This window comes from Procambarus clarkii, chromosome 68 (genome assembly GCF_040958095.1).
Source record: "Procambarus clarkii isolate CNS0578487 chromosome 68, FALCON_Pclarkii_2.0, whole genome shotgun sequence".
NCBI lineage: Eukaryota > Metazoa > Arthropoda > Malacostraca > Decapoda > Cambaridae > Procambarus > Procambarus clarkii.
In genome coordinates this window covers 9,277,874-9,294,452 of record NC_091217.1, presented here as the reverse complement: position 1 = coordinate 9,294,452, position 16,579 = coordinate 9,277,874, and the positions used below count along the sequence as shown (strand labels likewise).

The 16,579-nt window shown below is 45.5% G+C and overlaps 2 protein-coding genes across 5 annotated transcripts in view; one reads left to right on the top strand and one right to left on the bottom strand.

The window, feature by feature from the left end:
- Positions 1–2,917, bottom strand: part of LOC123774760 (G-protein coupled receptor Mth2) — a 53,612-nt gene extending 50,695 nt beyond the window's left edge. For 2 of the 4 annotated variants that reach the window (XM_045769340.2, XM_045769341.2), the window contains exon 1: positions 2,507–2,917. The gene's annotated coding sequence lies outside the window, so the exon portion shown is untranslated. The remainder of the gene's footprint in view (positions 1–2,506) is intronic. The other 2 variants (XM_045769339.2, XM_045769338.2) reach the window with 2 other exon arrangements.
- The window catches only part of Sbp2 (SECIS-binding protein 2), a 132,499-nt gene that overhangs the window by 43,831 nt on the left and 72,089 nt on the right, over positions 1–16,579 (top strand). The gene's annotated exons all lie outside the window — the stretch shown is intronic.

Here is a 16,579-nt window from a genome sequence, read left to right as displayed (position 1 = left end):
GCTTTCTGTTCTCATCTGAACTGTTGTTAATGTATTGACTATTATATGCACACAGCTTATGACCACACGTTCAGAGGGTCATGCAGTTTATGATAACATTCTTGTTTAACACCACCCTAGGTAGAAATAAAGCTATCCAGGCAGAATTAACCTCATCAGGACATAATTAACCTCACCAGGACAAAATTAACCTCCTCAGGACAGAATTAACCTCATCAGGACAGAATTAACCTCATCCAGTGGGAATTAACCTCACGCATGCAGATTTAACATCAATCATTACATAACTAACATCAACAATGAACAATAACTATCGTAACAGCTGAAATTCGGGTTGTTACCTAACGTTGCCTACAGGCCTTCACTCAACCCCCTGGTCGAGTTGTAGCTAGAACAGACAGCCTGGTTGATCAGGTCAGGGAGGCCCTGGGCGGGGTGTGGAAGGGGGGATGGGATGACTGGAAAGTCCACGAGTAAACAATATACCACAATACCTTGTGATAGATGGAGTGGGGGGGGGAGGGGTGGAACAGAGATGGAAGGAGGGGGAGAGGAGGGAGAGAGACGCGTAGTGAGAGGGGGATGGGATGGGAAAGGGTGTGGGGGGAGAAGAGAGAGAGAGAGAGAGAGAGAGAGAGACGCGTAGTGAGAGGGGGATGGGATGGGATGGGAAAGGGGTGTGGGGGGAGAAGAGAGAGAGAGAGAGAGAGAGAGAGAGAGAGAGAGAGAGAGAGAGAGAGAGAGAGAGAGAGAGAGATACAGAGTAGGGGATCACGACAAACTCTCTCTCCCACACAGTAAACACATCGTGGGATAGCGGCGTGAGGGAGAGAGTGGGAGGGGGAGGGGAGAGTGTGGGAGGGAAGGGGTGAGGGAGATTATGTGAGAGTGTGAAAGGCAGAATGAATCAGGTCATGATGGAGAGTAGAACTCCTATTACAGTGAACAGTGAACACCGTCACTCTCACAGGCGGAGTAGGTACCCGCCGTCACTCTCACAGACGGAGTGGGTACCCGCCGTCACTCTCACAGACGGAGTGCGTACCCACCGTCACACTCACAGACGGAGTGGGTACCCACCGTTGTCACTCACAGACGGAGTGGGTACCCGCCGTCACTCTCACAGACGGAGTGGGTACCCGCCGTCACTCTCACAGACGGAGTGGGTACCCGCCGTCACTCTCACAGACGGAGTGGGTACCCGCCGTCACTCTCCCAGACGGAGTGGGTACCCACCGTTGTCACTCACAGACGGAGTGGGTACCCGCCGTCACTCTCACAGATGGAGTGGGTACCCGCCGTCACTCTCACAGACGGAGTGGGTACCCGCCGTCACTCTCACAGACGGAGTGGGTACCCGCCGTCACTCTCCCAGACGGAGTGGGTACCCGCCGTCACTCTCAGACGGAGTGGGTACCCGCCGTCACTCTCACAGACGGAGTGGGTACCCGCCGTCACTCTCACAGACGGAGTGGGTACCCGCCGTCACTCTCCCAGACGGAGTGGGTACCCACCGTTGTCACTCACAGACGGAGTGGGTACCCGCCGTCACTCTCACAGATGGAGTGGGTACCCGCCGTCACTCTCACAGACGGAGTGGGTACCCGCCGTCACTCTCACAGACGGAGTGGGTACCCGCCGTCACTCTCACAGACGGAGTGGGTACCCGCCGTCACTCTCACAGACGGAGTGGGTACCCGCCGTCACTCTCACAGATGGAGTGGGTACCCACCGTCACTCTCACAGACGGAGTGGGTACCCGCCGTCACTCTCACAGACGGAGTGGGTACCCGCCGTCACTCTCACAGACGGAGTGGGTACCCGCCGTCACTCTCACAGACGGAGTGGGTACCCACCGTTGCCGTCATTACTGTTAATGCGACTGTTGTTCAGTTTACTGTTTATCAGAAATAAACCAAGATATATAAAGTCCTTAACCCAACAGTAACAACAGTCACTGTTAACAGGCATTTAACAGACGATATAGAAATTCGGTACTGTTGTAATACCCCCCGTTGAGTAAGGTACCGTTGTAATATGCCCCGTTGACTGCGGTACCGTTGTAATACCCCCGTTGACTACGGTACCGTTGTAATACCCCCGTTGACTACGGTACCGTTGTAATACCCCCCGTTGACTACGGTACCGTTGTAATACCCCCCGTTGAGTACGGTACCGTTGTAATACCCCCCGTTGAGTACGGTACCGTTGTAATACCCCCCGTTGAGTACGGTACCGTTGTAATACCCCCGTTGAGTACGGTACCGTTGCAATACCCCCCGTTGACAACAGGAAGAGAGCGGAGCCAAAGATAACGGATCAGAACACTTACCTTTTCGGGTAGAATGGCACAGTAATAATTACTTATGAGGACTCCTAATGAACAGGAGGATGTCGTGAGGTGGATGTCGTACCTCATCTGTTTTTGTTCCAGAGAACAATTACAGGCTGCTGTTGGGTACACAACAACAACAAACAAAGACACACACAGTGCTGTACAACGTACCTGTTTACCGTTGTGGTGTTAATAACGGCTTTCCTTCAGGCGTTTTGTGTTTGTGTTTGCTCCGAAACACAGGTGATTTAAGACAATTTGTTTTGCCTTTTCTTGTCAAGTCGCTGTCAGCCGATCTGTCGCTCGTCTTGAAGTGACAGTTCGCGGTCAAGACCCAAATGAACACACACACAAAGTTTGTTTACTGTTCGGATATTAGCAAGTTTACGAACACCGACTCATGCCGTTGGATACAGGTAGACTATAAAAAAAGTTTGTGTTTGTTCGATCACGCTGTTTACCCCCGACTTGGGCTGTGTGTATCCACAAGTCACGCCCCGTGGAGGAGTGTGTGGAACGTCGGGGCCCGCTACTCTCTCCCCTGACCAAGAGGCAACTGAGTATGTCAGCTCAGGACCCGTGTTTATAAGTCTGTGTGTGTGCGTATGTCTCCGTCCCCTCCTCCACCAGACCCCCCCCCCTCTCCCCTTTCCTCCTCCTCCTATCCCATCCCCCTATCCCATCCCTTCCGGTCTTATCCCTTTTCCCCCCTTCATCCAGTACCCATCTCTCCCATGCGTCAGAGGGAAGGATGAGAGGTGACTGAAAGTAAATTATAGACTCTATAGTCCTTCTATACACTCTCAAAGTTGGTCTAAGACTCCTACTGCCACCGCTGGCGGCCCTAGAGCTTGGCGGGTCAACTTGAGGGCAACTAAGATCCGCAAATAGTTCCAAGATACAATGTAACCACCATAGCAAAAAGAAGCCATGCAACCGCCATGCGCCATAACCGCCACAACCGCCATAACCGCCATAACCGCCATAACCGCCATGCAAAAAGTCTCCGTCTATCCCAAAATTTGGCTTAGCATAGGGACACGGCTGAATATGTATACAAGCAACTGGATGGGTGTATATATAGACGGGAGTGCTGCAATGCGTTCATTAATGCGCACGCACATGTTTTGTAATGCATGTTAAATGTTTTATAAACATCTGCTGCCTGGCAAAAGGCAGAGAGGTTAGCTTAGTTGTCAAAGACACAGACACACACTCACACTCACACACATATACATATATACATACACACACGCGCACGCGCACACATACACATACATACATACACACACGCGCACGCGCACACATACACATAAACACACACACACACACACACACACACACACACACACACACACACACACACACACACACACACACACACACACACACACACACACACACACAACTAGGTGTACTCACCTAGTTGTACACACAACTAGGTGAGTACACACACACACACACACACACACACACACACACACACACACACACACACACACACACACACACACACACACATCGTGTCAGTAGTTGGCCTCGGTTGGGGGGGGGGTCTGGATAAGTCCAGCAGTCTTCCTGTCCCTGGTCAGTGTAAGTCCAATTAAGTTTTCAAGTTAAGTCTTAAAGTCGAAAGCACTACAGACATTCTCAAGTCTTAACAATATACAGGAAATACAGAAAATACATCAAAAAATTAACAACGTTAATACTTATTTCCTGCCGTCAGGGGACAGGAAGCCTGCGCTTTCGTTTAGGTCCAACTACTGACCACCTTTGGGATACAACCCACAACAGCTGCCTAACTCCCGAGTACCTATATAACGCTAGGTGAACAGCGGCATTAGTTTGAAGGAAACGAGCCCAACCGTACCTGCCCCGCCCGGGGATCAACCCCGGGATCCCCCGACTGTAAGTTGAGAACGCAGACCACTGTACTAACAAGACCCATCAAGAGGGGATGTAAATACGACTCCATCAGTACCCGAGAAGAATGTGAAAGCCTTAAAACATTACGGGCTCACCATAGCCCGTGCTACTTGGAACTTTTTGTTCAAGGAAGCGAATCTTTAGCAACAACTTAAAGATCTCCGTTTTCTATAACAGGAGATAATTAACAGGAGGCCAATTGGAACAAGTCAGAAGATGGGCAATAAATTGTCATCCTAAACTAATCTAGATTAGTTTAGGTAAACTAATCCAGATTATTATAGCAACAAGATCACCAAGTTTCTAGGATAAAATAAAATAATAATGGATAATTAATATGGATTTCAAACTAATAAATGCGTCTAATAATTATAGTGGAAGTGCTTACTGATATATATACAAAAGATAGGACTCAAATTATCCTCAGCTGTAGAACACATCCCAGCTCGTTTTCTTTCCATGAGGGAGGGGAGGTAGTGTAGTGTAGGGGAGGTAGTGTAGTGCAGGGGAGGTAGTGTAGTGTAGGGGAGGTAGTGTAGTGTAGTGTAGGGGAGGTAGTGTAGTGTAGGGGGAGGTAGTGTAGTGTAGGGGAGGTAGTGTAGTGTAGGGGAGGTAGTGTAGTGTAGGGGAGGTGCTGTATACGCTGCTAAAGCATTATGTCACTTACAGGATGTGTGATGTTGGGATGATCGACCCCCCATGCTCCTTCTTAAGTAGAATTGGCTCCTATTGCGACAACAAACGACTGTATGATGTAAAATGGGGGTCTGGTTTTCCGTAGAGTTTTACCAGATTTTTTTCGAGCCATTATCACACATCTCTGTATGACTAACCATCCTGCGAGATGGAGACACAGTATCACCGTTACCTTATTCACTCTTGTGTTGATGATGATATCCTCATAATGCACCAGAGTCTGTCAGTGCAGACTACTGATCACATGTCTCTGTATGACTAACCATCCTGTGTGATGGGAACTTTTACCATCACGTAGCTAGCTTTTTGACACACACTGTACTCCCTTCATATAGTCTAGGGCAGCTGCACGAATGCACATGTGCCTAATGTATTAAATAAAAAAAACGTGACTACAAGTTGTTACAATGTTACAACAAAGTAACAATGGTGAAATTAACGTTGTGTGTTTGCTGCGTGTTTGTTGGGTGCAAGAATTGTGTGTTGTCAGAGAGAGACAGACAGACAGACACAGACCCGGGCATCGCCGGTTACTCCATCTAGTATATTAGAACAAATAATTACTGACTTGGTTAGGCTGGTTAGGCTAGGTTATAAGTTTGGTCAAATTTCTAGCTTAATTTTGACTCACAAAATCCCAGTCATATAAAAACAAAAATTTCATCATTCCTTAACAAAAAATGTCTTAAAAAAATTACATTTCAGGAAAATTCGGCCTATTAGGCAACTCTAGCTATTTTATTTGTGACGTCATCGTACCAAGAAAGTGGGTACTAGTCCAGGTTTGTTCCGATTGGGGTTACAGTAGTTAAGGATGCAGGAAATACAGTATAAATGTAAACTAAAGTCATGAACAATGACTACAAAAATGTACACCCGACTCAACACGTGAATGAAAAAAAAAAACTGTCAGGAAGGGAGACGGCCTTGGGAAACACTAAACAATATCTGCCAGAATCAACACAATAATAATTTCGACAAATTTGATGCTCGGTGCACAGAAGCCGCTGGTTCGAGCCCCAATAAGCCCTCTAACATGTCAGTATTAAACTGTTTTAATTTCTATTAACACCCCGTAATATTGACGGTTTGGTGGACTGAGTTAAAAAGAGGGACGTATTGGGTGCGTTCACCGGTCTGTTGTTTTCTTCGAGTCCCCAACGTCAGAGTTTATCACGGTCCAGACTCTCTGTTGTAAATAATTCTTGTTCCTCCTTTATTATTTTATTTCTTGTTATTCTGACATTCTCCAATCCTCTGAGGTCATGGAAATGGTTCAGGAATCTCAAGGTGAGGTTTCTCACACCATCTTATATTGGGTCATAATCATCTCTGTGTTACTCCAGTCTAATCCCCTGCTCCTCCAGTCTAATCCCCTGCTCCTCCAGTCTAATCCCCTGCTCCTCCTCCAGTCGTCATCTGGAGTGGTGTGGACTCCGCTCTTAACATTGTTATCAAGTTACTTTTCCGCTTTTCCCTCTTATTGTAAATTTTCTGATCCTTCAACCCGTCTTTGATGCTCCGCTTGTGGCTTACGTTTGTCCCTTCTTCCTTGTGTGTGTGTGTGTGTGTGTGTGTGTGTGTGTGTGTGTGTGTGTGTGTGTGTGTGTGTGTGTGTGTGTGTGCGTGCGTGCGCTTTGATACACTGTGATCATACCAGGAAATAAATAACTGTTTAATGCCATTTTGTCAGCTGGCAAACTCCAAATCAATTAATTCCTTTACGGTCACACACCAGTTTATTGTTATATGTATTGTGCTTACTTACTTACTTTCTTTGGTTGCGATAGCCGCTACGATGTCTTGTTTATCCTCGCAACATCGTAATATACAGCTCGATGCCCGTGTTTGCGTGCCGGTGTTGGCTCCACTGTGTGTGTGTGTGTGTAGAAGCACTGAATCATTGAAATAAGTTAACTTAACATCATAACAAATTATTCCTCAACGGTGTACTTAAACGCTTACAATCGCCGTAGTTCACAAAGGTTCAGGAACATTATAGTCACTAGTCAACCAAAAAAAAAAAACTCATAATAACCTATAACTGATTGTTACAATTATACCTTGTACATAGTAATCTAGTGAACAAAATACTCCTGACACTGTTCCTATATAGAATAAAGTAACAATGGTAATGCAGAAAGTCAATAAGATGCAATATGAAAGGTAATCAACATATACAAACCTGTCAAGAAGACACAGAAATTGTCACCGGCTGTGTACTGTGCATCACCGGTAGACTCCAGAGGCGCAGGGATTAACCTCTTAAGGATCAATCAAGAGATTTAATTTAAACAGGATTTGAACTGCTTATCAGCAGGTTATCACTCTTTGACAGGAATTTATTGTATGTCAAGTATCCAACTGGAGATCTCCCTGCTCTCATAGCTGACTGCTTTTGTTCTTTTTACACAGGTGAGTACAGGAACAGACGGCTGTGGACTCCTGTTTACACAGGTGGGTACAGGAACAGACGGCTGTGGACTCCTGTTTACACAGGTGGGTACAGGGATAGACGGCTGTGGACTCCTGTTTACACAGGTGGGTACTGGAATAGACGGCTGTGGACTCCTGTTTACACAGGTGGGTACAGGGATAGACGGCTGTGGACTCCTGTTTACACTGGTGGGTACAGGAATAGACGGCTGTGGACTCCTGTTTACACAGGTGGGTACAGGAATAGACGGCTGTGGACTCCTGTTTACACAGGTGGGTACAGGGATAGACGGCTGTGGACTCCTGTTTACACTGGTGGGTACAGGAATAGACGGCTGTGGACTCCTGTTTACACTGTTGGGTACAGGAACAGACGGCTGTGGACTCCTGTTTACACAGGTGGGTACAGGAACAGTCGGCTGTGGACTCCTGTTTACACAGGTGGGTACAAAAACAGACCTTTCCCTTCCCATATGCAGGCGATGAGTCACAATAACGTGGCTAAAGTAAGTTGACCAGACCACACACTAAAAGGTGAAGGGACGACGACGTTTCGGTCCGTCCTGGACCATTCTCAAGTCGATTTCCCTTCCCATAGCTCATGGTAAGTTTTACCCACTAGTTTTGTCTACAACACAACCCCTCCAGCCGTTTAACAACCAGATATCCAATCACTGCTGGGTGAACAGAGGCATACATTCAGGGATTGGCGCCTAGTCAATCCTCCCTGGCCGGGATACGAACCCAGGCCAACTGCACCATCAGTCACTTGTACTGTAGACCCGCTCAGCCATTATGTACACTCATTCCTAAGTTGTACATTCTGATAAGTTCAAATTTCCGGCATAGGTTGAGTGGTCAGTGATAAGAGAATGCCTGAAAAAAACCACCTTGCTGTATGATTCACTTCAGATAAGAACGATATCATTCGTGTATGAATTGTTTCTTCAAGTGTAGGTGTGGACACCTAAGATGTGTCTTTCAGTATTTCCTACGTCTATAACCGCACAAAGAAAGCCATTGACTCTTAATTAACTTTACTTTCAATTAGGCATTAGGTTCAATTAGGTATGTTCGTTCAAATTCTGAATAAAACGAGTCTAATGAGTTAAAGGCAGTTAAATATATTTACCAGGATTGAACGCAATGCTGTATTCAAAACAATGTATTCCACATGGCTGCATAAATTTTCTATAGTATCTTTGCTAGATGCTATTACAACTTGAGCATCCGCATTGCAACAATCATTAGTCTGTAATACCTATGCAACAAAGAACTTTGCTGCATAGTTCCACTTTCAACAATGGATCAAGATACATAACAAATTAAAAACTGAAAACATCTAGTCTGAACTAATATATATTTGTGATGTGCAAGGAAGCACACCACCACACACCACCAAACACCACCACACACCTCCACACACCACCACACATCACCACACATCACCACACATCACCAAACACCACCACACACCACCACACACCACCAAACACCACCAAACACCTCCACACACCACCACACCCCACCACACACCCCTCCACACCCCACCACACACCACCAAACACCACCACACACACCACCAAACACACAGGGACACACAAACACCTCTGCAGTTACACATTACCAGCCCTCACATGTGTTCAGTTAATTCGTTTTGTTTGTCTCTTACAACGTAATGGAAATTGTTGTAACCTGATGTTAACACCAAGGTCGCAAGCTTCTGCGTGGTGGTAGTGGTAGTGGTGGTAGTGGTAGTGGTGGTAGTGGTAGTGGTGGTAGTGGCAGTGGTAGTGGTAGTGGTAGTGGTAGTAGTGGTAGTGGTAGTGGCAGTGGTAGTGGTAGTAGTAATGTTGTAGGTCGCTGGGCCACACTGGTGGTGATGGTAGTGGTACGGAAGCAGTTGGATTTGAGATCAAAATCCTCACTCTTGGTGGATAGGTGAGGTAACTCGTGATCCAACCCAGGTTACCCAACTATCCACTCCCCTCTCCACTCCACCGTCCTCTGTTACTGGCCCCCCTGTCCACCGCCACCTGTCTTACCCCGTCCCGCTCCCGAAGACGGGCTCAACTGTCCTTTGACACATAAACAAGGGCGCCATTAGAGCATTCTCTGTAACTAGCTGACACGGTAATTATAAGACGTGAAGGATAGATGGAATTGTTTATGTGATAATCTCCGTTAGGGTCTGATAAAGACCTTTTGTACCCTCTGTAATGCTTTTACACACACACACACACACACACACACACACACACACACACACACACACACACACACACACACACACACACACACACACACACACACACACACACACAGGAGCCTCGATCGTGGCTAAGTGGATAGTTCTTGGGTCGTTGTATTAAGGGTTCGGGTTCGATTCCTGGCCGAGGCAGAAACTAATAGGCATCTTCTTTGACCTAATGCGCCTATTCGCCTGGCAGTAAATAGGTACCAGGGAGTTAGACGGCTGCCACGTGCTGTATCCTGGGGACTTGTATGTGTGTATTAGAAATATGTCTAGTAGATATAATAGAGGAAAATTGATTGAGAGTTAATACATTAGACAACTGACGGTTAGAAAGGCGGGGCCCAAGAGCTCACAGCTGAAACCTGCAGGCATAAATAGTAAATACACACACATATATTACTCCTGACCTTTCCACTTCATCTCGGGTTAGCTAACCTTTGTGTCTCGAGGTTTAGTTAGCTAACCTTTCCCACTTCACCTGCGTGTTGACCTTTGACCTTCCCTCCTCTCTAGCTCCCTTTATTGGGCACTGGTAATGGGAGCGGCGCCGCCCACGCTGGGTCATCTGGTGCTCTCTCTCCCTATGTAGTATATCTTGGGGCTCCCTCTCGTAATTTTATATTTGTAATTATTATTATTTGTATATATTTCATTTATAACAATGTGTTACAGAATACATACATACATACATACATACATACATACATACATACATACATACATACATACATACATACATACATACATACAGGACTCACTGGTTGAGAACCCCCCCCCACCCATCTCTGCATAGGCGAGGGGTGAGTGCCCAAGATACAGCTGGCATTTCCCCTCTGGATTGTCATTGAGGCTCTGAACCTGATATTGGCGGCTCTTGGGGTCTCTGGGTTGCCTGATAAGTCCCCTTCCCCACCACCTTCACATACCTGCAGGCCTGTCCCAGGCGCCCAGGGTCTCTAGACCTATAGGCACGACTCTGTAACAATATCCAGAGCCTCTGTACTTTGTTGACTGGTTGAGCCTCTCTGAAGGTTTCAACCCCACCACCCAAAGATACACTGTACCACAGTATATCTTTGGGTGGTGTGCTGTGTGAGTTAGTGTAGATGCTCACGTGCAGTCCCACACAACCTGTTTACCATCCTCCATGGCTGAAGGGTAACTCTATCTGGGCGCTGGTGCCTGTTGTCGGGTCTGCGCATGTGAAGCTTCCTTTGTGCGGGAGACTTGCCTCTTGCCAAACTTCTCTTGGTGATGTCATTGACTGCTTCATGTCTAGCAGTCTTTCCCTCTGACTTACGGCAGACGAAACCATGGCTCCCATATTGATCTGGTGACGCATACACCAGTGTTCGGTTGGTGATAAGGACGGCAAGGTGCAGGGGCAACACCAATACTTAGCGCCCTGCAGGCCTGGCGGGTAACGAAAGAGTGATTGGAGATACATAACAGGCCATCCCCAGCATGAAGGGCTTGCACAGCGAGGAAGCATTCTTTATCTTTCCAAGAAACTGCCTCCAGCATTCCTGAGGGGAATTTTATTCTCTATGACCCATCTTAATGGGTCTGTTCATAATTGGAGAAGTTGGTCGTGGTGAGGAACAAGCAAAAATATCCCATTGGCTGCCTCCTTCAGTGAATTTGGGAATCATGAATGTTAAGTTTTTCACATGTTCTGGGAGGACCCATTGCAGCACTCACTGGTCGAGGATAAGGATGCATGCAGTACTATCTGTGTTGCCTTGCGTGTACCTATATCCCCCGAGTCCAGCTGGGAGTGTTGCTTGGTCCCATTGGTCATCTTCCAGGGAGAGGTTTAACACTTTCCTGAATATTGCTTTTAATAGTTCGTTGGGAAACAATTAACTTGAAGGATTTTTTGGTAATACGGAGGAGTTCGTAAGTACGGTGACTTGACCTCACCTGTAACAAAACCACACAATTCGACTTTAATTAATAAGTGTATTGTAACTCGCAAGACGATATGTCTTTACCAAAATTCACTGTACGGATTAAGGCTGCTCATAGTATTAGCCAAGGTGACCTGGTCGGTTAACATAATTCAGTTCCACCCACCATGGATTTGGTTATTTCCCAGCTTAACCGGACTGTGGGTTGTTTTGTCACGACACTGAAAATTGGTACGAGCCATTCACTGTGATGAAAGTGTTAAAGTGAGCTGTTTATGGCGTTGTTGTAGTCCTTTACAGTTGTAGTTGTGATGGTGCCACAGCCAGTGTCACGGGTCGCCAGATAGGACGACCTCCTGAGGCTATGGCCCAATTGTTATCAATGCGTATTAATCAATTCGAAAATTACTATCAAAATTACGCTATTATCTGCACACTGATACCGGATGCTAGAATTAAATAGCCTGTATGTTCTCATACTATTGTCTTGAAATGTATTGTCCTTAATGTATTCTTTTAAAATAAACGTATGTGGAATACTGTAAATATATACAACATGTATGCTTCTAAAAATAATTAGTACATGTAATTTTCGTAAGGAGAACATGGTTTTTGTAGTGATTGGTAATTAAGTGTAGTTTTGTGCTATTGAATGGGTGTTTTTGTTCGCCATTTTCTGCCTGTTGTGGTAACTCGAGAAGACGGGGTGTTAGGACACAGGTAAACCTGGGCAAATGCCTGGCACCTTGTGAGGAGGGACACATCATCATGTGCACCTATTCCTTCATCCTTCTCAAATCGTTCACTTTTCTTTAGAGGATTGCAGGACACTGGAGACTGTCCTGGACATCACCTTAGACTATCCATCACCTGAGAATACCTGTACTCGGCTGTGAGAGCTTCACCTGTCATTCCCCTCATCACGCCTGGCCACCACGCACTCACGATGTTAATTTCTTCTGAAAAATAAGAGCCGTCCCCTCCAAAAAAACGAGGATGTGTGTGTGTGTGTGTGTGTGTGTGTGTGTGTGTGTGTGTGTGTGTGGTATATTGTGGTATAGACTGAGGTATATTTTCAATGCAAAGAGGCATGGCCATGATGGCTCTCTCTCTCTCTCTCTCTCTCTCTCTCTCTCTCTCTCTCTCTCTCTCTCTCTCTCTCTCTCTCTCTCTCTCTCTCTCTCTCTCTCTCTCTCTCTCACTCTCCCACGAGAACAGGGCATCTCCGTGACACAGAGCCAAAGCAGTCTTCACTTAATCGTAAGGTTGAAAAGGTAATTCTAGTCTACATGTGAAAATTGTATTCTTTCGGTGATAAAATTTCAGGGAAGCGGTAATGCCGCTATTATACCTGCCTCGGAGCCTGGTGTATAGTCAGGCTTGTTTCCTGGGGATTACCGAGATCCCTTCACCTGAACGCGATAGAGGTTGTACTCAGAAATGTTGACGTTTTGATGTGTGTGTGTGTGCGTGTGTATGTGTGTGTGTGTGTGTGTGTGTGTGTGTGTGTGTGTGTGTGTGTGTGTGTGTGTGTGTCACGTGCATCTCTTGCTGAGAGACGGGGGAGGCTTGTAGGCATTATTAAACGAGCTCTTGTAGAGAGAGCGTCGGGTGGCCTCTCTTAGGTCCCTTGTGGGTAATTATAACACACACACACACACACACACACACACACACACACACACACACACACACACACACACACACACACACACAAACATACATACACATACACCAACATTGGTTCAGAGAAAGGAAATCATGCCTGACAAACCTGGAAATCTATGATAAAGTTAACAAGAATAAGGCAGGACAGAGAAAGAACCATGTTACATCATAGCATGGTTGTACACGAACACCGGGGCAGAACAACGTAGCACATTTGTACACGAACACAGGTGGAAACTAAGTGCCTAAATAATCCGCAGAAAGATTACAATTACATTTAACATCGTCAGCGCGGTGAACAAATGTAGTAAAGTAATCTGGTTTGGTGTTGGACTTAAGACCTATCAACTTCTGGAGGGTATTAAGGCCAACACACTAGTTTTCTGGCCAACCAGCATGAATAATTTTGACCAACAAAGTTCAGGACCAAAGTAAACTTGTCGGAGTATCTACACCGACAAGTTGGGTACATCTCTTGGTGAGAATAACTCTTCCTGATCAGATCAATCTCTGATCTTTCAACCCATCCTTCAGCCCAAGCTGTAAGTTCAAGAGTGATTTACGTAGAAATTAATGAATCATCATTTGACAGCCATCTGAAAAGATGAATCTTTCATGCGGGGTTGAAACAATATTTTGCTTGTATCAAATATAGATTGGTTGATTGATTGATGAAGATTAAGCTACCACAAGAGGTGGCACGGGCATGAATAGCCCCGTAGGTGGTGGTAGATGTTTGGAGTGAATGTGGTCTGTGGTCGTGTAATATCTTCAAGTGTCTTTGGGGGTCCCTGGGGGTTCCTGGTGGTCCTTGGTGGCCGCTGGGGTCCCTGGGGGGCCCCTGGATGTCTCAAATATAAATTAACATTGTTGCATATATTGTGTATTTATGGAGAGTCAGGTCTAGCTAAGATGGTTGGTAACGTTGACTTAAGGAGTGTTGCCACTTCAGCTTAAAAGTGAACGAAGCTGGTTACGTCTGACAGCTTCGAACAGCTTCGAACTTTGAATCCATTAGACATCAAGAATTCTGTAAAAAATTTCCTTGAGCATTAATATATTCGCTTCAACACACAATATATTAATGTTAATTTATGCCATATTTTGCGTATAGTTAGGAAATCACATTTCCTAACTTGGAAACCTAGTTAGCCTACTACTAAGCTAACCTAGCCTACTGGGCTCTATCATACCTATTTCCTAACTAACCTAGATTACTAGGTTACGTTCTGTGCTTTTTGTTTGGAATGTTAAATATTTATTGGTTAGTTCGGAATTGGTTAGGATTTGATTTACATATTGTGAACCCATTGCCCATTTTTTGGTGTTCCGCTGGGACATTTAGTGAGGCAATTACCCTATTCCCATATAATTAGCCTAATGCACGTTAATTCAGCTGCCACCACACCCCCCTTTTATGTGCGTTTATGAGTGAAAAAAATTTACACAAACAGCCCGTCCTCGGCTAAAGTCCATTACATCCAGCGGTCAACCCCACAGACGCATTCATAAATTTTTACATACTGTTCATTCAAAACGGGAATTTTTTCAAATATAAATTAATATCATGATATATTAGCATATTATGTATATATAGGCATAGGTTAGGTTAGGTGTTTAGGTTCTGTTGGAGATTATTTGTATTTGTAGTACGTGGGTGAAGCATTTACAGCGTTGTGGTTCGAACAAAATTCGTCAGTGAAGCACTTGTTCCGGAAGTGTTCGAATGTCATCAGTAGTGAGTCGTGTGTAAACCGCTTTTCATTCTTAAACAGGGGGTTTGGCGGGTGTATGGAATCACTTTTGGGTCTTTGGAGGACGGGCTGACACAAAACTGATTACGTTCGAACATTTCTTGAATTTCTGGTAATCTTTGTGTCTAATGAATTGTTGTTTATTTAACACCTCCCTGAACGGCAGAGCCTCAAGAGTAGTATGGTAGAGGTGGGTCGGGGATGGGAGTAAGTGGTCGCTGGAAGCGATCAACGCTGCAAGCCACACCAAGAGCCAGTAAGGTTCCAGGCCAACCTTCCAGGACAACCTTCCAGGCCAACCTTCCAGGATAACCTTCCAGGACAACCTTCCAGGCCAACCTTCCAGGACAACCTTCCAGGACAACCTTCCAGGACAACCTTCCAGGCCAACCTTCCAGGCCAACCTTCCAGGACAACCTTCCAGGACAACCTAACCTCTTGCTCTGTCTTTCCCACTGCTGCTGCTGTTGTTGTTAAAGCTGCTGCTCTGGATCTAGTTGTTATTGTCCCTGCTGCTGCTGTTTCTGCTGATGCTGCTGCTGTTTCTGCTGATGCTGCTGCTGTTTCTGCTGATGTTTCTTATTGTGCTTATGCTGCGGTTTCTTCTCTTGCTGCTGCTGCTGCTGCTGCTGCTGCTGCTGTTGTTCTTGGCGCCTAAGCTAGGTCGGTGACCTGACAGCCGGCAAGGACAACCTTGGGGCAGACGCTGTCATCATCAACCAGTTCAGGGGCGTTGTTCTCTGGCCTTGGAACTTGGTAATCAGATTACTCAGGTTAGGTAACTTGGGTATCAGGATAATTACTCATGCTGAGTAACCTGGGTATTAGGCTACTCATGCTGAGTAACTTGGGTCTCACGTTACTCATGCTGTGGAAGGAAGCTGTTAGTACGAGTGTAGAATGTTGATATTTTATATTTCAAGTGAAATATTTACTTAGCACGAAAAACTTTCCCATAAGTCAATTTTTTTGGAGGTCATAAACTAAAAGAACGACAAAACACCCCCGTCTTGACCGCCCATTTGGCGGAAGCGGAAATTCCCTCAAATTACGACATGCCAACAATTCTAGGCACAGCTTGCCATAGCCTCTCACGCTAACATGTGTCATGACACTCCCCGACACATGTGTGTGGTCCGCACGTATCCTCATGTGTCTTAATGTGTCACGTTTCATTCGCCATGAAACAATGTAAACACAAGATGGCGTCATGTAGAAGTAGTGACGTCACACGAACATTCCTTTACGAAATTTTATGATTTGAATACTTTTTTTGTGTGGCCAATTATTTTGTTTTTCTAGTTTGGGTTAGGTTAGTAGTCGCATATTTACTTTTTTCATGATTGGTTTATTTTGCATTAACTTGTAAATAACTTATCGAGATGGGTTTATAGATAGTTGATTATTTGATTATTGGCGTTAATACTTTCTTTCAAAGATCCTTAAATTTACACTAAAACGCGAATATTATTATTTTCTTTATACATACACACCAGCTGAGGTGTGTACGGTTGTGTATAGTTGTGTATGGTTGTGTATGGTTGTGTATGGTTGTGTATGGTAGGGTAAGGGTCAGGGCAGATGTACACTTTAT